This window comes from Pelodiscus sinensis, chromosome 2 (genome assembly GCF_049634645.1).
Source record: "Pelodiscus sinensis isolate JC-2024 chromosome 2, ASM4963464v1, whole genome shotgun sequence".
Lineage (NCBI taxonomy): Eukaryota > Metazoa > Chordata > Testudines > Trionychidae > Pelodiscus > Pelodiscus sinensis.
The window spans coordinates 31,471,073-31,494,705 of NC_134712.1; the positions used below are offsets into that span (position 1 = coordinate 31,471,073).

At 40.4% G+C, this 23,633-nt stretch overlaps 1 long non-coding RNA gene across 4 annotated transcripts in view; it reads right to left on the reverse strand.

Annotated features, from left to right (window-relative positions):
• Positions 1-5,719: 5,719 nt before the first annotated feature.
• The window catches only part of LOC142826967 (uncharacterized), a 30,472-nt gene continuing 12,558 nt past the window's right edge, over positions 5,720-23,633 (reverse strand). For 2 of the 4 annotated variants that reach the window (XR_012901272.1, XR_012901273.1), the window contains exons 2-5: positions 23,474-23,567; positions 20,962-21,055; positions 10,240-15,700; positions 5,720-9,708 (exon numbers count right to left, since the gene is read on the reverse strand). This is a non-coding gene — a long non-coding RNA (uncharacterized LOC142826967). The remainder of the gene's footprint in view (positions 9,709-10,239; positions 15,701-20,961; positions 21,056-23,473; positions 23,568-23,633) is intronic. The other 2 variants (XR_012901275.1, XR_012901274.1) reach the window with 2 other exon arrangements.

Sequence of the window (23,633 nt, forward strand, 5' to 3'; positions counted from 1 at the left end):
AGATCGTTAAGACTGTGAAGAGCTTCAAAAAGATCTCACCAAACTAAGGCTGCGTCTAGACTGGCATGATTTTGCGCAAATACTTTTAACGGAAAAGTTTTTCCGTTAAAAGTATTTGCGCAAGAGAGCATCTATACTGGCATGTGCCTTTGCGCAAAAGATTTGCTTTTGCACAAAAGCATCCATGCCAGTGTAGACGCTGTCTTGTGCAAGAAAGCTCCAAAGGCCATTTTAGCCAGACTACAGCGCTGTGGCACCAAACAGCTGATTGGCACAGCGTGGCAGCCATTTTAATTTAAATGAAGTGGCGATTATTTAAATCGCCACTTCATTTCCCTTTGCCTACAACCCTATTCTACATAGCTCCGTCGACGGAGTCATGTAGTCTAGACGTGCCCTGTGGTTGCTGCCCTCTACTCAGAGGCATGCAGATATCCACAGACAGATTTTCTAGGACACATTTTGAAGAGTCTTTAGTCCCCAGGCTGCTGGTCATCCCTCATGATATCTTGTCTACCAATAGATGAAGGAGGAGGGTTCTCTGGAGTTTCTATCCAACTGGAATTCTGGATTAATGGTTTGTGCAGATATAGCAGCTCTGTTACTATTCTTCACTCTGTTCACTCACAAATGGGTTCAGAGAGCACTTTAGCCTTTAAAGTTTAAAGCTACAGGACTTAAATGTTCCTGGTATCTATGATTTGCCTACTGTATGCCTGTAGTTCTCTGAGGCAAGGGTCCTGCCTAGGATTTAGTTTGCTGTTACTTACTTGCTTTACACCAATACAGACTGACAGCTAATTTCCGCAGTTGGTCTAAGAATATACAATGGAAAGAAGCCACAAACATTCCTTAATAAGACAATATTTATAGAAGAGCAAATATTTGGTAATATTAAAACCAATATACTGAGCATTGAAAAATAAGCTGCCAGTGGACTGGATGCAGTTTTCCAGGGTTGACCTTGAGGAGCTGCCAGATGCTTTATTTACCTGAATGTCTGCAGGTATGGTCACTTACAGCTTCTGTTGGCTGCAGTTTGCCATTCCAGAGCTGCGGGAACCAGTGGCCAGCTTTCAAGCAGCTGTACCTGAGGTAATTAAAGTGTCTGGCAGCTTCTCAAGGTGAACCCTGAAAAACTGCATCCAGCCCATGGGAAATCTTAGCAAATTGTGTCTGGCCCAGTGGCCACTTATTATTTACCTCTGGTTTAAGACCTGGAGCATGAGGCATGATATACTTTATATATTTCATATGAGATTTTCAAAATTGCCTCTGAGATTTGTATTCCCATTTTCCACTGAAAGTTTCAGCTCTATATGCTCACTAATTATATATAAACATCTGGCAACTGAAATGGTTAAAAACCATAGTTAGACACATATATAGGAAATATGCCTGTCCATATGTTGTGTGCTGGGGGAAGTTTGCCCTTCTGGAACAATAATATTGGGTAGCAGGTACTGGAAATATTTGTGTTTGTGTTAAGTTATTATGATACCCATAATGATGGAAATTTAAGCAAATTATGTTTTAATAACCACCTTAATTTAATTCTTTTCATTTCTTGCATGTGAAGTGGAACAGAATTTGAAAGAGGGAAAATTGTTGCTTTTTTCATTAAATCAAAAAGTGGACTTAATGCCAAGAACAGACAGAATTTAGACGTACTAGATATGCAAAACCTATGCCAGGTTTTCTGCTGATACAAAGTAAAGTACAAAATGCTTATAGGAAAATAATCTTGAATGGGAAAATTTTCCATGCATGATAATTTAACTATAATGGAATTTAGCATAGGCTGCAAATATAAACCACCAGTGAAATTGCTTTTGATATAAGAACATCTGTCTATGTCTGCAAAATCTTAATAAAAACCAGCCTTTTCAGTGTTGCCTGTGATCAACACGCCTCTGTGTCAAAATGCCCTCATTTGAAAATCTGGCCTAGATATTGGTGTTCTTTTTTGGTCATGTGGGTCTAATGCAAAATTCATGGAAGTCAACAGAAATATTTGTTGACTTTAATAAAGTTTGGATTTGGCCCTAGATTCTGAGTTTTGGACCTGGATGGTGCTGGCTATGAGACTTGCAGAAAAGTCACCAAGTCTGGGATGGACTTATTAACAGTAGGGTGAACTAAGGACTTGCAAGGCAAAGCAGAGCAGTCAAGAATTCTTTTCACGTTTTGGAGCATGTGTTCATAGTTGGGTAACTTCACTTAATACATACTAAAGACAATAAGGCTGTGTCTAGACTGCAGGGTTTTTTCGAAAAAAGTAGCCTTTTTTCGAAAAAACTTCACCTGCATCTAGACTATAGCTGCGTTCTTTCGAAATTAAATTGAAAGAATGCAGCTTTTCTTTCGACGGTGGTACTCTTCATTTCACGAGGAAGAACGCCTTTTTTCAAAAGTGCTCTTTCGAAAAAAGGCGTTCTTGAATGCAAACTGGGCTTTTTCGAAAGAGAGCATCCAGACTGACTGGGTGCTCTCTTTCGAAAAAGCGGCTCACTTTTTCGAAAGAAGAGATAGCAGTCTAGATGCTCTTTTTCGAAAGAAGCTTTTTCGAAAGTATCTTTCGTAAAAGCCTCTTTTGAAAGAGGCTTGCAGTCTAGACGTAGCCTTAGAGAACTGCATACTAGCCATATGGAGTCTGCTGCAATCGCTGCTCCATAATTATTCTTCCTGTTTTCTTTTAAGCTTAGAGTATATAGTCTTCATGGAGAGCTAAAGACAGACAGCACGGAATGTTCCTTGGCACATACCTTCTTCAGCATTCATTGCCTGGAAGCCGGAAATGCATCAATGAGTTCATAGTTTTCAGGGCAAGGATGTAGAGAGTGCCCCGGAATTTAAGTGATTTGCTTTTGCTGCCCTGTAGCATGAGTGACTGCTATGCATTGCCACTGCCTAGATCCTGCTCATAGCTATATCAGGATGAACACAACATGGCTGTGTCTACACTGGCCCTTGAATTTCCGGAAAAGCAATGATGCTCTACTGTACAAAATCAGCCGCTATTCCGGAAAAACTGTTCTGCTCCCGCTCGGGCATAAATCCTTATTCCGGAACACTGTTCCGGAAAAGGGCCAGTGTAGACAGCCCAGTAGTCCTTTCCGGAAAAAAGCCCCGATCGCGAAAATGGCGATCAGGGCTCTTTTCCGGAAAAGCATGTCTACATTGGCCACAGACGCTTTTCTGGAAAAAGGGCTTTTCTGGAAAAGCAGCCTGCCAATGTAGACGCTCCTTTTCCAGAAAAACTGAAAACGGAATAGTATTCCGTTTTAAGCAGTTCCGGAAATTCATGCCAGTGTAGACACAACCCATGTGACTTAGCCTAGAAAGATCCATAGGGCTGTTTTCACATGACTCTCAGTTAAGTTTAACGGAAAACAACTCTTACTGGAAAAGTGGTTGCAGCACTTCCACAGTCTCAAGGATCTAGTACTGGTAATATTAGGAAATTGTTTGCAGTTGTAGCATTGTGGATGGTTCTTTTACACTGGTGTGACCCTGGCTGGACACAATACCTTAGGATTCTAAATTATTGAGGCATTTTGAAAATATTAGGTTTTTTGTCCCAGCATAAGATAACCAAGTGTTTGGTCAAAAGACAAACCACAATATACTGAATAAATACTAGGGATACATTTTTTGAGATTTTGTATTTGGGTTCATGCTTTGAAAATGTTGCACAAATAGGCAACATTTCACCAAAATGTTGCAATTTGCGACATGCTTTTTGCAATGCTGAAATTAAGTACTGGTGTACATTACAGCCAATAAACAAACACCAATTAACAGACCTTTAAAAACAAATGTTTTCATTCTCACTGTTCCTCCCCGCCACAAGCTCCTTGAGAAAAGTTAAAAGTGCAAAAACTTTGGTTGAAATCTGGAAGCCTAAACCCCACAAAAAACCTGTTTTGCGAATTAAGGAACACACAGGTCTTGTATACAGTAATTGTTTGATCACAAATGAAAGACCTGCAAATAAACTTTGAAGCAAAGTGGCTACTTTTCAAAATAAAACACTTCTTTGGGATGGTTTCCACTGAGATTTCAGAGAATATTTTTTTTCTGATTGGTTATTTTGGTTATAGCTTGCAGCAATGTGTTTTGCTCACTATTGTATGAGGTGTCACTCAACACTCACAGAATTAAATCTGAAATATGATACCAATATGCTCCAGTTTCTAGTACCCCAAGTATTTTTACAAGAAGGAATGAGATTTCTTACAGACACTGGAAAGTGCTGCTTAATAATTAATGTTAAATTTATTTTCAAACCTTGTATTCATTTAACTGTTTAAAATGGAATTAGTCACTAAAGCAGGCTAAGAGGAATTTACAGCTTAGCTTAGTTTAAAATTTGGATCAGTTTCATGTTCAGTCATATTAGGGCAGTGAAATAATGGGCCTACTTGTACATTTGTTTTGGTTATTACTGGAATAGGCACTTGTATTATTGGTGGACTAGCTGTACCTGGAAATATAGTTTATGGATACATACCATATGTACGAATGTATAGTGCATCCTTGCCACTACCACTAGCTTGACAGAATTTTCAGCAAGTATTCTGTGTCATATTTGTGTTGTTTTTCCCAGTATTGGTAGCAGTGTGATTAGCATACAGAAGAAAGGGCTGGACTTTCTGTCAACTTGTGGAACTCCTTGCCAGAGGAGGCTGTGAAGGCTAGGACTATAACAGAGTTTAAAGAGAAGCTAGATAGACTGGAACAACATTTTTTCCTCTCAGAATGCTCCTGGAATGGTGCAGTAAGGCACTGTGAAATTTACCATGTGCAAAGAACCCATGGAAGGCCTCTCTGCACCTGTTATGCCCTGGTTTTGAGGTCTTCTGCAGGCAGTTTCTGCTGAGGTGAATTCAATCCCAAATGAATTGGAAGTAACATGCTGTTGAATTATTCACTGTCAAGGATTATGACTTTGCTGGAATACAGAACTTTCCATAATGAACCAAACCCAGTATTCATCTAGTCAAGTGTCCTGTCTCCAACAGTGACCCCCACCATGTGCTTTGGGGCATAATAACCTTAATCTTTCTACAAAGCTCAATAGATTATTTTTCTAACTGTCATCCACACAGCTACCACCCACCAAAACGGCCCTTGGTTTGCTAGTGGATGTAGTTTTAATTGGTCCATGATTCATGACTACATGCCTCTGTCACCGGAGGCATGTAGATGAGGCTACCATGCATAGGAAAATGAAGTGGCGATTTAAATAATCGCTGCTTCATTTAAATTTACATGGCTGCCGCGCTGAGCCGATCAGCTGTTTGTCGGCTCAGCGCGGTAGTCTGGACACGCGGGTGTCAACATCAAAGGCATTTGTCGACCACCCAGGTAAACCTCATTCCAGGAGGCATACCTGGGTTGTCGACAAATGCCTTTGATGTCGACACCCACGCGTCCAGACTACTGCGCTGAGCCGACAAACAGCTGATCGGCTCAGCACGGCAGCCATGTAAATTTAAATGAAGTGGTGATTATTTAATTCGCCGCTTCATTTTCCTATGCCTGGTAGCCTCATCTACATGCCTCTGGTGACAGAGGCATGTAGTCTAGACGTAGCCTTGACTGTGTTGAAGGAATTATGTGAACTCTCTAAATCTCTATATTTAAAAGAGTCTGGTTTCAGGGAAGCTCTAGCTCTGATCATCAGCTTGCCAAAGTAGAGCGAGCAGTTAGGAGGGTACAAAGAGCAGAAAACCCTTGGTGGTAAGTTAAGATGGCCTGAAACCCTTCTCTTCCAGTCATTGACCTTTGAAAGGATTGTGATTGGACTGTGAGGCTGTTGTACCAATAAAAGCAAGCAGGATCTTATGAGGGGGATAAGGCAAAAAGCCACATTTATTGTAAAGATAATAATAAAAAATAAAGAAAAGATAGAAGCAAACAACGTTGTTTAACTACTTAACCCTTATACATATAAACATTCATTCATCCATTCATTCAGGTTCTGTGTATTTGTTATAGTTACCAGCCTGGAAGTTGCTTGTGACAGAATACTGGCCAGGTATTCTGTATACAAGTGATGGTAGTGGGGAGTGAAGTCCTGATCAGATGCACATCTGAAGCTCCTGGTGGGCTGGCAGCAGAACCTTGGACTCTGATTCCATAGTTTTTAATCCAGGTCTTATAGGAATTTCTTCCTATGCTAGTCTATAGGAATTGCTGCATCATGCTGATGTCTTCAGGGTGGCTGCCAGGTGCTCGTCAGTGATCTCATCGGGTGGACCTCCAGTACTTGGTTTTCTCCACTTGACACCTTTTGGTTGCACTGGTACCTGACACCTTCTTCAGCCCTTTGTTGCTGTATTCTCAGGCTGGCACCTCTCAGAACCATTTATTCATCATATAAGCACTCTCTCTCTCTTACATACATTCCCTAATTAATGTTTCCCATACAGTATTTCGTATAATAACAACTTTACATATTCAAGAGTTGTAGTTACAAAAAAGTCAAGTTTCTGGGTGGCATTTCTTGAAACATTCTCTGTCTGAGTGCTGAGTTAGTTACAGTTGTTTTGAAGAGAACAGGCGTCAATTATGTAACAATGCCCTTAGTCAATTACAGGGCTTGGCTCCCAGAGCAGAGTTAGTGGCTTGACAATGCATTGTTACAATGTATCTCTGCAATGTCAATTTCAAGCAGCCCTGGGACAGGGGAGGGGGGGGAAGGGGAAGCTATTTCTGGCTACATAATCCTAATATTATATTCTTAACAAATTATATTCTAGAGGGACAATAATTATAAATCTAAACATTTAACAATCTTAACAAATAATAATAATAATAATAATTCTAAATAATAATACTGATAATAATAATAAATCTAAACACTTTAAGTTGTGGGGAACAAATTATGGGGAGTCAATTCCATTTGGGGGAATCATTTTCAATACATTAATATGTTATCCCTACAAGGCTACACACCAGCAAAAAAGGGGCTCAAGAAAGCATATGGGCCAAGCTGGCTCTGTCACACTATAGCTGCAGCCTGAGCCAAGTTTGGAGCGGGGAACAGGAGGAGAGAGCCTGGCTCATTTGAGGACTGGCTACCCCAGAAGAGGCATGGAGCTATGCCTTTCTGCAATGCAACCCCAGGAATGAGGGATGCACAAGTAAGAGGCTGTTTGGGAGACAAGCCCAAACGAAAGGTTGGGGCACTCCCTGTAAATCCACAGCAGGCGGACAGTTCAGATAGAACAGAAGTTTTGTTATGTAATGGGACTTTTGGGAGTTTAACCCATTTAACCCATTCAGAGCCCCAAGGGACAATTAGCTGATGGTCCAGAGCCTTTCTGTAGTTGGCACCAGGGGCAGAAGCATTTACCACTGCAAGCCCAAGATTTGGTGGTGATGGGGGACTTCAACTATCCAGACATATGTTGGGAAACTAACACAGCGGGGCACAGGCTATCCAATAAGTTTCTGGACTGCATTGGAGACAACTTTCTGTTTCAGAAGGTTGAAAAAGCTACCAGAGGAGAAGCTGTTCTGGATTTGGTTTTAACAAATAGGGAAGAACTAGTTGAGAACTTGAAAGTGGAAGACAGTATAGGGGACAGTGATCATGAAATAATAGAGTTCATGCTCTTAAGGAAAGGTAGAAGGGAGACCAGCACAATCGAGGTAATGGATTTCAGGAAGGCAGATTTTGATAAGCTCAGAGAACTTGTAGGTAAGGTCCCATGGGAAGCAAGACTGAAGAGAAAAACAACTGAGGAGAGTTGGAAGTATTTCAAAGGGACGTTGTTAAGGGCCCAAAAGCAAACAATTCCGATGTGTAGGAAAGATAGAAAATATGGCAAAAGACCAGCTTGGCTTAACAAGGAGATCTTGCATGATCTCAAAATAAAAAAGGAGTCATATAAAAAATGGAAACTAGGACAAATAACAACGGATGAATATAGGCAAGCAACACGGGAATGCAGGGGCAAGATTAGAAAGGCAAAGGCACAAAATGAGATCAAACTAGCTACAGGCATAAAGGGAAACAAGAAGACCTTTTATAAATACATTAAAAGCAAGAGGAAGACCAAGGACAGGGTAGGCCCACTGCTTAGTGAGGAGGGAGAAGCAGTAACAGGAAACTTGGAAATGGCAGAGACGCTCAATGACTTCTTTGTTTTGGTCTTCACCGAGAAGTCTGGAGGTGTGCCTAACGTAGTGAATACAAGCAGAGAGAGAGGGTAAGTTTAGAAGATAGGATACACAAAGAACAAGTCAAAAATCACTTAGGAAAGTTAGATGTCAGCAAGTCACCAGATCCTGATGAAATGCATCCCAGGATACTCAAGGAGCTGATAGAGGAGCCTTTAGCTATGATCTGAGCCTTTAGCTATGATTTTTGAAAAATCATGGCAGACAGGGGAGATTCCAGAAGACTGGAAAAGGGCAAATATTGTGCCCATCTATAAAAAGGGGAATAAGAACAACCCAGGAAACTACAGACCGGTCAGTTTAACGTCTGTCCCAGGGAAGATAATGGAGCAGGTACTTTGAAGTAGGAATAAGACCCTCTGGAAAAGGGCACTTTTTCCGGAGGATCGGGGCCAGTGTAGATGCTCTTTTCCGGCTTTTTTAAAAGCCGGAAAAAAGCGGCGGACATTTTTATTTAAATGCCGCGGGGGATATTTAAATCCCCCGCGGATTTCCCTCCGACGACTGGTGAAATTTACATGCCCCTTCCGGAAAAGGGGCCAGTGTAGACGTAGCCTAAATGTTAATGCAAAAGGGAAAGAAAAAGAGTAAATTAGTCTATAGAAAAAGGCCCACTGATATGTCAAAGACCATATTAAAATAATGTTTGGTAAACAAAGGCGTTGGACCAAAAACAATGGACCAAAATTAGTGTGTCAGAAATGTGGCCTAATTTAAGAATAAAATAATAAGACAAGGGGAGCTATTTCATCCTACACTTTTTTGGGGGAACTCAAAAATGCTTTTTTTTTTTTTTTTAAATCTGGCTGATGGAAAGGAGAAGATGCAAAACCTAGGTGGTCTCAAAGACAAGAAAAGGGGAAAGAATGAGCTATACCATCAGGACTGCTAACGGCACTCCCTCCTTGGACCCCAGAATCCAGTGTAACACCATTGTTCCTTGTTTGGCTTACTCTTAAGAGATGTCCTGACCATGCTGGCCCAGAGAGAGGATTCCAGATGATGCCACCGCTTCCACCTCTTCAGCTATCTCTTGACCACCCTCAGGAATGTGAAATTTTCTGTCCTTTTCCTTGCCTGTTTTATTTCTTCTATTTACTATCTCTCTTCTTTTTTCCTTCTGTCTAATAAGAGTCTGTCTTAGTTTGTCAAGTCTGTGTATTTTACAGTACTGCTGTACGACTGTGAAACAAAGGCAGCTCAAATGCAATAGCCTAAATAATCTGTTTCTGATACATGTTTGACAGGTCTCAGTGTAGCTGGTAAGACTGTGCTGAGTCTCTCTTTTTCCAGCAGTGTGGTTGTAAGTCAGAGTCAACTCCAAAGACTAAAAGTCGCATTTTCTATCACTGCTGTTCTTTTCTCTCCTACCTTGTGTGTGTTTGTTTTGGTTTGTCTTCTTGAAAACAGAAACAGATTTCAATAACAACTGCTCCAGCTCATCTCAAATAACTTCTTCACTCCTTCCCAAAAGGTTGGTAATTACCATCAGACAAGGTTGTTTCCTTCTAAAATCTATCTCCAGTTAAAGGAAAAGAGAACAAGGATTATGATTAAAATAAAAGCCTTATTTCATATTTTATATTTCAAATGCTTTCACTGTTTTTCCTGCCTTTTTCTCTATTTTTAATAAAAGGTTAAAAATGTGTTTGCCATGAAATTAAGTAGGTGAAAGTTGCTGCATACCAAACCTCAAACTCTGTTTAGAACAGTTTTGTGTTGGCTAGTTACAGGGTCATGTTAACATTTTTGACTCTTTAGGCCCATTTATGCCATAGACTCATAGACTTTAGATTATCATGATAATCCCTTCTGACCTTAATCTGAATTTTTGCACATTGTAGGCCACAGAACTTCATCTCCCCCTCCCACTTTGTAATGGACCCTCTGGCTGACCAGCTAACATCCTCAAATCATGAATTAAAGACTTCACATTTCAACAAATCCACAATTTATGATAGCTTAAACCTTAAATGGACCCATGATCCATGGTGCAAAAGAATGCAAAAAAAAAAAAAAAAAAAAATCTCTGGAGCCTCTGTTCACCTGCTCCTTTGTAAATTCACTACTGAAGCTTGGTTTATGTTGTTGTGTTTCAGATACTTTCCCACCAAGTTTGCCCCTTGCTGTAAACTAGATTGCAACTGTGCCTTTTGCTTCTTATATGAGCTCCTGACAGCTTCTTTGAGGGCATCTTTTATTTTCTACAGGAGAAAACAGACAATATTAAGGAGAGAAAAAGTCTATGTTCTGCCATCATAGAAAGTTGTCAAACATGTGGTAAGCACTGCAAAAAAATGTAATAGTACTTATTTTATATTGTTGCATAGGTAGGGGTTTGATAGAGATCTCGGGCATCTCATTAAATATGTTTGTTCACTTCCTACTTACACCCTTCAAGACTTAAAACATAGGTACACTTTCACAATTATATATCAAAATCAAGTTCACGATATCATAAGTGAGCTCTCACTTCACTTCATTTTTATATCTTGCTGACTGACTGGTGATGCCTCACCACTTACACAACCATGACATCATAGCTAGTAGCATTCTAAGAAGTTTGATGAAAATGTAGTTCTCAGAAAGTCTGGTAGGTTTCATGAGATTCTACGAAGGTCCAGAACACTCTTGGAAATTAGTAAAAAATGAATTCGCCTATAGAATACCTGAAACATGTCACTTCAGACATTTTATTTTCCCTTTTGTTGCTAACAACAAAAACAGCACCCCAAGACTGGCATTCCCCAAGCACCAAACCTCAGGCAGTCACCTGGATCAGCCGCTCTTGAATCCAGCCCCGATTAAAACACTGCTTGACTGCAAAGCCAGCTGTAATAGGGCAATATCAGTTTAACTATCCTTTGTTCAACTCCCTGCTAAATAGTAAGGTTTCCGTATGTTTGTTTATATCAATACAGCTAAGTGATTTCCATGCACTAAAACTCATTCACTCATCTTAACACTTTGTTTAAAATGGTTAATGTGGAAGGTATAAAATTTGAACACACAGAAAAATGACAAAATACTCCTACAAATGACCAATGATCATGGATTTCCAATGTCAAGAAGCCTACCAGTCTCTGGGATTTAAATAATAGATTTCTCTCCAGACAGTAGGTTGATTTCAAACAATGTGAAAGTGATTAAAATGAAACTTGTTTAGGTTTCAGTTACTCAATGGCACTTTGCCTGGAGTCCTGGAACACATTCAGCTTAGTATGGCTTTGTCAACCAGGAAGAAAGTTCAAACAATGAGAATGATACTAAAGAGGAGACAAAATAAGTCTAGTTTAGCATTTCCTCTTGTTCAAAAGATCTGTAGTCTGATCTTATTTGCCGTCTCTTTCTAATTCCTTAAAAAAGTACAAAAAGAAGTATTCTTGTTTTTTGATTAATCTTAGAAGTAATCTTCCTTTGAAATTCATGAAGAGTTGAAAAGTCTTTCTTAAGCTAAATGTCAAGCTCCCTTATATGAAAACTAACTGCTGGTGTATGAAAGCATCCTATGAAGCTTATGAAGAGTAAGACAGTCCTTTATGAGCCATTTTCTTATCTTTTGATTTGTGTCTCAGAAGTCAAACCCCTAATCTTGCGCCTTCTAAAGAAAAGGTTTTGCAGAAAATATGTTCAGTTAAATGTAAAAAAAAAAGTCATTTAGAGACCTTAATCAAAAACACTGAATTAAGTTTGAAGTGTATATCAGCAAAGAATTTAGTGATTGTGTAATCAGCAACACTGGTGGCACAATAAGATTGCCAATGATGGACAGAAATTGAACATCCGACCAGATCACTGTAAAAGAATGTAACTAGAGATCAGTTAAAATGGCAAGGTTACTATGGTCTTTTTGGGATGCGCCTTGATGATGAATGAAAATATTGAATTAATCAATAAAATTGGCCCTGTTCACCAAACATTCTGGACCAGATTTAGAGTTTTGCGTGTACAACTGCACAATATTCTTTATAGTAAATGACAAGATTTACCTAGTGTTGCTCAGGACCTTAACTCAAATAAGTTTTCTTTTTCTTCATTTAAATCATTTATCTGGGGTGGGGATGAGGTTAGGGTGTGCAGGCTGACCCAGAAAGAGAGGATAATCCCAGAAATGTCTCAATGCAGCAGTTTGGGACCAGGAGAGAAGAGCCATGACTGCTGCAACTGCAGCGGCCACAATCGGGAGAGGGGTATATGTGTCTTGGCTGGAGGACAGACGGGCACACAGACAGACACACAAACAGACAAGATCTCTGAAATATATAGTAGGTAGTTGTCCCTTTCTCCAACCCTTCCTCCTGCTGGCCTATTGGGGTTATAGCTGTCCAGGTCCCCATCTCTGGCCCCTTGCTACCCCTCTGTGGTCATTCTATGGCATAACTCCCTCCTACCAGACACCTCCCTTTCTATTATATGAGAAACAATCAAATTGCAGGCACATCCCATCACCTTGGCACAACCAAATCCTTACTCTACTTTAAGTTACGAGAAGAGGAAGCTGCATATCAAATTTGGTGGGCCCAGCTCTTACCATTTAGGAGGAGTTCTTGAACAAATGGACTTACAGATGGACAGAAAGACAGATGTACATTTCTAAAATACGTAGTAAGATGTGGAAAACTGAGCCAAGTCATCAAATGCAACATTAAAGGTATGTTTTGCCAATGAATTGAATAGATCAATTCTCTACTAGCACAGCTCCACTGAAGTCATGGATATACACCACCAGAAAAGTGGCTTTGTCAATTGAGGTAAGGGTACAGGGGCAGAGCCTCAGCGGAGGTAAATGACCATCACACCAGTGGAACAAGGACAATTTTAATCAGATAAAGATCTGCTCAGAAGTATCTTAACTGTTTGAAAAATCTCACATTGGCTTAAAGTTTTCAGGAGGCCAATTTGATTCTCACATCTGAGAACAAAATTGGCAATTGAAACAATAACAATAATTTATAACACTTATCCTAATGTCTTAAATTGGCAAACTGCTTTCTAAATATTAACAAATTTATCCAATTTAGAATAGGACCAAATGCAGAAAAGAGCAAACAATCATATATTGGCTGGTAAGTGTGGCACTCAAGAAAATGCATTCTAGGATCAGCTAAGGCCTGTGGCTATTGAACTTTGTCACACTGTTAGTGAGAACACTGCTTTTTAGAAGAGTCCCCAGTTGCAGGATTTTAAATAACCAAAGCAGTAAGAATATGAATTGTTATGTAGTTTAGGCTACAAACTTGCTAATGTACAAAAGAGGTCATCTAAGAGCACTTATTCCAAGGAGATGCTACTTTGCTCACCTGTTTCATCAGCCAAATTTTTGAATGAAAGGTCTGCTAAAACATTTCATGGTTCTTTATTCTTCAAACAATTATCCTCTTTGATAAAAATATCCATTGTAATGTGGAAAATTGTGCAGTGAGTCAGTAATACATTGCTACTACTAAAAATAACTGGTTGAGTAACATTTCAAAAAGGCTGAGTCTAATGAATGGTAGCAAAGAGTAGCTAACTGAATGTGAGCATCACATTAGTAGTTTGAATTTATATTTAAAAAAAAATCTCTATTATTTTGCCTTTAAATAAACCTGACTTGAAACAAATTGGTTACTTAGGATATTTATAGATAGTGATTTAGTATCCCATTTGTTTCAAGCTGTTCTATGTATTAAGTCCATAGTTTGGTACCTCTATGGCAGTGGTCACCAACCAGTAGATCGGGGTCTACTGGTAGATCTTGGAGCCTCTGATAGGTGACCCTGACTGGTTTGGGCAAGAGGCTATGAAGTGCTGGCACATTACCTGACCTTTCTCCCACTGCAGTGCACCTCCTGTCCTTTGCCTTGGAGCTGTCTCTCCCCACCCCCGGGAGCCTCCTGCATGCCATGCAGGTCATTGGAGAGAGAAGAGGGACACTTATGTCAAGGTGCCCCATCTACCATCCTGTATCCTATTCCCACAGAGCAGAGAGGGAGCACAACAGGGCTTGGGATGGAGTTTGCTGGCTGCTTTTGAGAGACGTTCAGGGCCAGGGCAGGGGGGAGCCTGCCTTAGTCCCACTACACCACAACCCAGGAGCCACCTATGGTAAACAGTGCCCAGTCAGAGCCCTCATCCTGAAACCCTACCCCAGTCATGAACCCCCTCCTGCATCCCAAACTCCTGCTCTAGCCTCAAGCACCCCTGCATCCAAACACCCTCTCAGAGCCTGCACCTAGAACGCCCTTCAGTACCCCAAATACCTGCCCCAAGCTCATCTCAGAGCCCCTCTCTCACTCCAAATCCCTTAATCTAAGACCAGAGCCTGCACCATAACCCGCTGCCCCTGCCTGGTGAAAGTGAGGGAAGATGGGAGAGGGAGAGAGGATGGAGTGAACAGGGGCAAGGCCTCGGAGAAGGGCACAAAGGAGGCAGAGCAAAGGCATTTGGGTTTGAGGTAGATCTTGGATTGCACTTAAATTTAAAAAGTGATCTTGTGCTTAGAAAGATTGGAGACCACTGCTGTATGGATACCAGGGGAAACAATGCTGTGGATATAGTTGCGGAAAACAAAACCTATTCTAAGGAACAATTTTCCTCTATTTATATAGATAAGGTCAATTAGAACATAAGAACATCCATACTGGAGCAGACCAAGAGTCCATGTAACCCAGTATCCTGTCTTCAGTCAGTGGCCAATGAAATTATTCCACTATTTCCTGTTATAGCAGTCTCAGATGATGACCTAGCACATATTCATTTAAAAAATACTTTCTCTGCAGATTTGACAAAATACAAAGAAGATACCAGTGTGAAATTTCTAAAGATATCTACAGCACTTGACTCAAAGTATAAGACTTTTGAGTGCATTTCAAAATCTGAGAGGAACGAGGTGTGGAGCATGCTTCTAGGTATCTTAAAAAAGCAGCACCCCAATGTAGAAACTACAGAATCCAACCTACCAAAAAGAAAATCAAACTTGTCCTAGTGGCATCCAACTCAGATGATAAAAATGAAAATGAATTGGTCTGCATTGTTTTGTATCGTTATTGAGCAGAACGTATCCTCAGCAGAGTCACATGTCCTATGGAATGGTGGTTGAAGCATGAATGGGCAGATGAATTTTTAGCACATCTGGAATGTAAATACCTTGAGACACCTTCTATAACAGTACCATGTGAACACCTGTTCTCACTTTCAAGTGACACTGTAAACAAGAAGTGGGCAGCATTATCTACTGTATATTTTAGAGAGTTTGTGTGTGTGTCTGTCTATGAATCTTATCATAACTTAAAAGCAAGGTCAGGGTTTAGTTGTGCCAGGACAATGGGATGTGCATGAAATATGATTGTCTTGCATCAAACAGAATAGAAGGAGTATGAGAGGAGAGACAGTTATACTCACAAATGACCAGAGGGGGGCAGCAAGCACTGCAGAGCAACCGCTAGTAGGCAGTACAGCCCACACCACTCCAGCCTGCCCCCGAGATTGGCTGCTGGCTGCCGCATAATCCCTGCCATCCTGGGCTCTAAAATAAATAGAACCTTTTTAATCATAAAGATTTAGGAAGCAGAGTGTATATTTTCAAGCACACTCAGCTGTCTTATTATTAAACTGCAGACCAATTTTCTGATGTTTTTGTGTCAGCAAATCCCATTAGTCAGGAAAAATGCTGCTTGGTTAAACCTACCTTTGTATCAGTCAATGTTAAAAGATTAACAGTAAGAGAAGAAGGAAACATCCGTAGTGCTGTCTCACTAAAATAACCTTTCAGATCTGTGCATCCCGTTCCCCATCCCCCAGCTCAGCTTCTATAGAACTCCTGAGTATCATGGGAGAATGCTTTCTCTTGCCTCCATTCTTCTACATACTGATCCAAAGAGCCCCCCAGGAAATGAACATAAAAATGAATCCTTTTATTATTGCACTCCAATCATTAGGGCTACTGTGCCACGTACTGTTAGCATAGCTGTACTGTGAACATTTCAAGCAAGGTACATTATCTGTCAGTAGGGAACTGTCCTTGTTAGCTCCTTCTCTTTGGGCTAAGCTCACTCTTGGAAAAGCTCACTCTTGGAAGACTTCCCTTATACTGTAAGGCTTTGTCTACACCGTCGGCTTTTGCCGGCAGAGAGTTGCAAATGAAGTGCTGATTAGCATTTTGTCACACTTCATTTGCATAATATATTCAAGCAGTTTTTGCACAAGGGGTTTTTGCACAAAAACAATCAGTGTGGACGTTTCCTTTTCGTGCAAAAACCCCTTTTAGCATAAGATCCTTATGCCTCTCCCAGGGTATGTCTACACAACCCCGCTAGTTCGAACTAGCTGGGTAATGTAGGCATACCGCACTTGCAAATGAAGCCCGGGATTTGAATTCCCGGGCTTCATTTGCATAAACCGGGTGCCACCATTTTTAAATCCCGGCTAGTTCGAACCCCGTGCCGCGCGGCTACACGCGGCACGGAGTAGCTAGTTCGGGTTAGGCTTCCTAATCCGAACTAGCTGTACTCCTCATTCCACGAGTACAGCTAGTTCGGATTAGAAGCCTACACGCGGCACGGGGTTTGAACTAGCCCGGATTTCAAAAAGGCGGCACCCGGCTTATGCAAATGAAGCCCGGGAAATTCAAATCCCGGGCTTCATTTGCAAGTGCGGTATGCCTACATTACCCTCCTAGTTCGAATTAGGAGGGTAGTGTAGACATACCCCCAGAGACAGAATAGGGCTGAGGCAGGAACTGGGAGATGTACAGCAACCAGAGGAGCTGCGAGCATTTTGTTCATTTCCCTACTGCCACTCCCCATGTGGAAAGGAGGAAAACCCTGTCCCCCAAAGCCTGCCTCCCACTCCTGTCCTACAGCAGGGCTGCTGCTTTATGGAGCTGGAGGAGATGGAGCTCCATGGAAAACCAGTGGGAGGGGCTAAGAGTTCTGCTCCTTTCCCAGCTGGCAGGGGCAGAGTGAGGAAAGCAGCAGAACTGCCTGCATGCCTACCAAGGTAACATGGGATGAGGATGGGAGGGGAAGAACAAGGGGTTCCTGGGCTGCGGGAGTAGTTACATAAAAGATCATGTGGAAAGGTCACATAGCCCCTCTTAATTTGTGTCCCCCTGCCACCTTCTATACTGACAAGAAATTGCTTTTACTTATAAAACTGGTGGACAGCAGGCCTGGCATTTTTTTTGAGTGTTCAGTGGGTAAGGGGGCTGGACACTACAGGGAAACACTTCAAAGGATCTTAGGAACTGGAATATTAACCCGCAAGGCAAAATAAGGACCAGCATTGCCTAGAGGACAGTATTTGAGGGACTCCCTCCCACTAGGAGCGAGGGGAATAAGATGTCTCACAGTACTAGGTACCTCATCCCAGTGACATCACTTGATCTGATGTTCTTTCTAGCCATTAATCCATCTTCAGAGGTGTCAAATGACCAGTCCCTAGGCCAGATTCAGCTCACCCGATAAATTCATGATATGTACAACATGCAGTTTCGGCAAAAGGTAGGTTTAGTTTTGTTTATAGAGAACATTTCTAACATTGTGAAGGAAACCTTCCAAGCATGAACCATATGTAAATGATGGAGTGTTCACTTCTGTAGCTTGCAGGCAACTTAAAACAGAATTAAACATTCCTCTGTCCCCACTAGTTTCAACCAGATATTAACACTAATGTCTGATAACACTTTAATGTAAGAGTTAGGTATTAAAGCTGCCAATCAGTTTTTAGAAAATTGGTCATTTCCCACTAGCTGTCATAATTTTAAATAATGCCAGTGTGCCCTCATGAGATCTGATATTTTGCTGAAACTTCCCCCTCCAGGGGAGTGGAGCATGACACAGAAAAAGCAGCTCACATGGGCAAGACATAGATTGTTAAAAGATTCGTAATGCACAATACAATACACTGCTAAATTGGCAGCTTCCTATCTCATTTAATTTCATCCATATCTGAAATGCTCCCATTGCTTTCAGTACTTTATTCTTCCTTGCAATTGCATGCAGTTCTTAGGCTTTTTGATATTATCTGATGGGACAGATTTTCTTTTAAGTCGCTTTATTTATGCAAGCAAAACAAAATATTTGGCATCCAAAGATTTTATCCAAACATGCTCAATTCCCACAAGACAATTCAAGATTAAAATCCTAGTTAAAAATGTGCCCAGGGCATAAAGCTGGCCTTGTTCAGTTCTTCTTATGGTTATGGATGTTTGGCACAATATTAGTTCTAATATAAAGTACATATCCTGGGGTTCTGGGAGGGAGTCTAGCTGAGCTGCATACTGGCAGAGTGTGTTCCTCTATACTCTACATTAGTATCCACAAATGTTAAGCAAAATCCTACTGGTATACATTATCTGATCTAGAAGAAGTCTCAAGATATCCTATTATTGGTAGGCAGATTTGTGATGGCCTGAATATGATAAATGCCACACATGAAAACAATAAATCATTACCACAGCACAAAGTTAAAGACAGCAAACAATAGCATAAACCTTAATCATAATATAACTATCTACTGACAGTTTCAGATTACTCAGTAACATTGTTGCTCAAGGTAACATATTTGTTCAAATGTTGCAATTTTTTTATTGGATTTTGGATTGAACAATAGATTCATCTGTTCCTGGTGCTTTCAATTTTGCTACATATTGAATTATTGTTTCAGATTTCCTCCTCAGAAACATGAATGGAAGCAAGAGGAAGAGACTTTTGCTGTGAGATGAGAATTTTCCTTTGTTATATAACACTGCTTTTTTCTCTTGGCTTCAGGAATGCCTTTGACCTCAGCCTTTCAATCCACTAACTGTCCCACTATTGTGCATCCACCAAGCAGATTAAGGCTGAGCTTCCTAGCTATTATGATATTCCTCTCCATATAAGGATCTTTGTGCCAATGCTCTCTGACAACCATTTTTCTAATTATTGTGGTGCATTTTCTCCTTCAACTACCTTAAGTTCCCACTAAAAACTTGGATTTTATGGATTCTAATGTAACTTCTCTAACAATCCAACACAGCTATTTAATAGAAATGTAGCCGTGTTAGTCTGGTGTAGCTGAAGCAAAATGCAGGACTATGTAGCACTTTAAAGACTAACAAGATGATTTATTAGATGATGAGCTTTCGTGGGCTAGACCCACTTCCTCAGATCAAATAGTGGAAGAAAATAGTCACAACCATATATACCAAAGGATACAATTAAAAAAAAGTGAACACTTAAAAGTGAATATTTAATGCCGCATTACCCTGCATGGATGCATTTGGGGGTTTGATAGGTGTTTTTTCTTCAGATGCTTTGAATTTTAAATCAATAGTACTCAGAAATAATTGTAGTAACATGGTACTCCTAATTATTCATATGCAAGGTTTAATTACAAATTGACCATCCACTCAGGATTCAGTACTTCTCTGTTTCTGAGCCTTTAAAATTAATTTAGTGCCGATGAAAGATGTCAGGTTGTCTGACAGCCATGTGGATTGAAACACTTTCTCCATGAGAAAAAGGGAGGACAAGTTTTCCAACATAGAGACCAATGTATATTGAAATATTATCTTTTGAGATGAATAGTTAATTCAGCTTCCATCTGCATTCTCTCCTTTGCCTTTCTGCTAAGAGTGCCACCCAGTGGCATAAGTAGAACTGAATGAATACTGCAAGCATTTTTGTAAACATCTATTTAATAAAATCACTTCAGCTGTGTTCATGTCAAGAATAGCTGGTTCTGAAAAAATACTGTAGATTTCAAAGAGACGGAATTTTGAATTTATAATCATAGTTGCTCTAGAATTACAATTCTAACTTACATTTTGTATCCAGTCAAGGAACAGATCCACACCATGTGATTTTTGTTTACATTCAAAACAGCTTGAATTGTGAGTATAAAATACCAAAAGCAATATGCACAGTGAAGTGCAAATTGAAACGCTCTAATCTGGCATTCTTGGGACCTGACTGGTGCCAAACCAGAGAATTTGCTGAACCACGGGAGGTCAATATTATCTAGTAGCAGTACCAATACTTCTGCTGTTATTGGGCTCTTAGAAGACATTTAGGGGTAAATTAGAGCTAATCCACTGAGAGCCAGGACAGGTAGCTATAAACAAACTTTATGAGACCATGGGAAAGTTGGCCACACCCATGATAAGTGGACATCTGGCTAACTCAAATCTTGCTGGACCACAGATGCTGCCAGACCAGAGAGTACCAGACTAGAAAGGTTCAATCTGCATTTGCTACTAGGCCATAGTCTGAGTTGTGTTCATACAAAACAATATGAACAACACTGTGGAACTCATGAGCTATGTGTAGACTGTTTCTTGCTTCACACCAGCTGCTTGAGAACAGCATCAGATCCATACAGTTCCATGCTCTATCATATGGCAGGGGTCACTATTCATCAGCCCCCTTTTTCCAATATCAATACTGGTTTCTTGGCTTCGCACCTATAGCCATCTCAAGTCTAAGCCCATTTAACAGACAGTGAACTGAGGTACAAATAAGCTAAGTGCCTTGCTCAATGGCATATCGAAAGTGCACTACTGAGCAGGAACTTGCATCCATATCTCCAGCAAGTAGCTAACCACTGTTCTATCTTTCCTCATCTTTATTCCTTCTTCCTTTGGCTGGCAGGACAATCACAAATCTAAATCTTAAAGAGTGTTTGTTCTCCAGGCCTGGCAGTTGTAGAGATCAGTGTACAGATCTAGCCTGAACAAATAGAAATGGCTGGCAAGGACAAAGCTTCTGTTCAAATAACATGCAAGCACACCAAGAAGTATCTACTCACCATTTAGATTTTGAGTGATTAGCCTAGTTCATTATCCAGGCAGGGACAACACTGGTTCCTTACAGAAGTCAGCAAAGAGCTTTGCACTGCCACTCTAAAGTAAGATGGGTTTGGTCAGCTGACTTTCAGTCACAGCAATTTAACTTAAATGCAGGCTGAGATTTAACTACAACAGCTGCATAAGCAGCCCAAAATTACATGTTGTGTTGTGCAAACACTGTCACTTCCAGCTGCCCGACACTCCATATCAAAAGATGATTCATGCCGTGCCTCTTTTGAGCAATATTTCACTGCTATTTATATTTTGCACCAGGCAGGGTCATTAGGGAACCCACCATGAATTTGGAAATAAGACCATTAAAGACACACAGCAAGGCTATGTCTACACTGGGGGATTCTTGTGCCAGAAATATGCAAATGAGGCTAAACGTGGAATATCTCTGAGCCTCATTTGCATATCTAATGAGCTGCCATTTTGCGGAAGAGGCTCTTACGCCAGAAGGAGCTGTCTACACTGCCCCTTCTTGCAAAAGAAAAACCCTCTTGCGCAATGCTTCTACGCCGATTATTTTCAGGAATAACGGCATTGAACAAGAGGGTTTTTCTTGTGCAAGAAGGGACAGTGTAGACAGCTCCTTCTGGCGCGAGAGCCTCTTCTGCAAAATGGCGGCTCATTAGATATGCAAATGAGGCTCAGCGATATTCCACGCTTAGCCTCATTTGAATATTTATGGTGCAAGAACCTGACAGTGTAGACATAGCCTAAGTGTGTAAATTCCTTTCCTACAAGTGAGTGCATAGCATCCCTATGCGCCCTAATGCACCTGCATAAAGCAGATAACTATTTAGGTCAAAGTAATTACAGTATGAAGTTGTACTCTTTAAAATATCACAGTGTTCTCCTGTATGCCCCACCCCATCTGTCTATATTCTGTATTTTTTATCTTAGATCATAAAACCCTTGCGGCAGGGAATGTCTTTTCTTATCTGTGTTTTTTAAAATATTCTGGTCCATGACTAGAGTTGCTATATGCTATAATAATACAAACAAATACTAACAACAATAAATGCAGTGTCATAACATAGCGTTGCAAAATCATAAGATGAAAATTTGGCCCTCTGTCACTAACATGGGGAATGTCTACACTACAGAGTTTTGTCAGAAAAACGGCTGTTTTTCTGACAAAAATTGAGGAACATCCACACTGCAATTGCAATTGTCCACAAGAAAATCGAAAGAACAGAGGGGTTTTTCTGGCATTGGTAATCTTCATTCTATGAGGAAGAAGCCTTTTTGTGAAAGAGCTCTTTTGCAAAAAGGCGTGTGTGGACAGGGAAGAGGGAGTTTTGGAAGAAGTGGAAAGAGGAAAAAGCACTGGTGCCCTGGTGGGCATTCCGTTCATAGCAATCACAGCTTACATGCGAGAGAGCATCCTTTCAGTCTGGATGCTCTCTTTCTAAAAAGCAAACTGCTTTTTCGATGCACGCTCTCTTTGAGAAGAAGTTTTTTCGGAAGATCTTTTCCAGAAAAGCTTCTTCCAAAAGAAGCCTGTAGTCTAGACATAGCCATGAAGATTGATTTACAGCAGCATTCCAAAGTGTACAATATACTTAAGGGGATCTTTTCAATCCTCATGTAGTAATGAGTAATAAAAACATCTCCTGTACTTACTGGGTGAATTAGGATGCACGAGATATGGCAGATGGCAAGTTGTGGTTTAGTTTTCAGGGATATTTCTTTACAAATAAAGAATTCATAAAAAGCATGCCTCTGGGCTTGCAGATGGAACATGGCAGAAGATGGGCTTTATAAGCTTAGGTCAACCATTCTAGCAGTGCAACTCCAAACAGTATTTACTTTCTTCACAGGGATTCTCCTATTTGGTATAAATAGCTTCTCCCAACTAGTGTTCCCAGCATCCTGCATAAAAATAAGTCTTGCCACTTACACTGGGGAAGCTTCAGGGGAAGGGTACGTATTAGATGGTTTTCATAATTTTCTATGAGCTTATCAACTTTTTTCAAAAACAAATGGATTTTGAATCATTACAGTCACTGTAGTCCACTCTATCAGCCTTTAAATTACATTGCCTATGATTTGAACCATAGTTAATGTTTTCACTTATTATTGTTGTTTGCTACAAATCCTCTGAAATCTTTTTAATGGTTCTACTTGATAGCTCTCTTCTGGACTTTTATTTTTCTTTGTGCACTTCAGAATTGAAATGAATAGACAAATATATGATGCTGAAAATGAGGAAAGGAGTTTTTATGGGATCTTCAGGTAGAACATTTGGTTGACATAAAAAAGGAAAACAGAGACCTCTCCTCATCTTACCCACTCGATCATTTGATAATTCTAGATACTGTGTTTACTTACTGCATATTCAAGGCAAAATAATTTTCATTTTTAGTTTTATTTTTAATTTGGTTCTCAGCTTTTGTTCACCAGCGCATGTATTTCTTATCCAAAACACTCCAAATATAAATAATTTTTCGGTAACTGACTCACCATATACTGGTTACTTAACCTTCAATACTTCACTCTATTCCTCCAAAAGAGTGGTTTTCAATAGTCTGCATCTTCATTTGAATTTTTTAGGGGTCTGCAAATGAAAATATAGTTGAAAAACTCTTGCTCTTGAATATGGTGCTACTGATAGGCTGCGTCT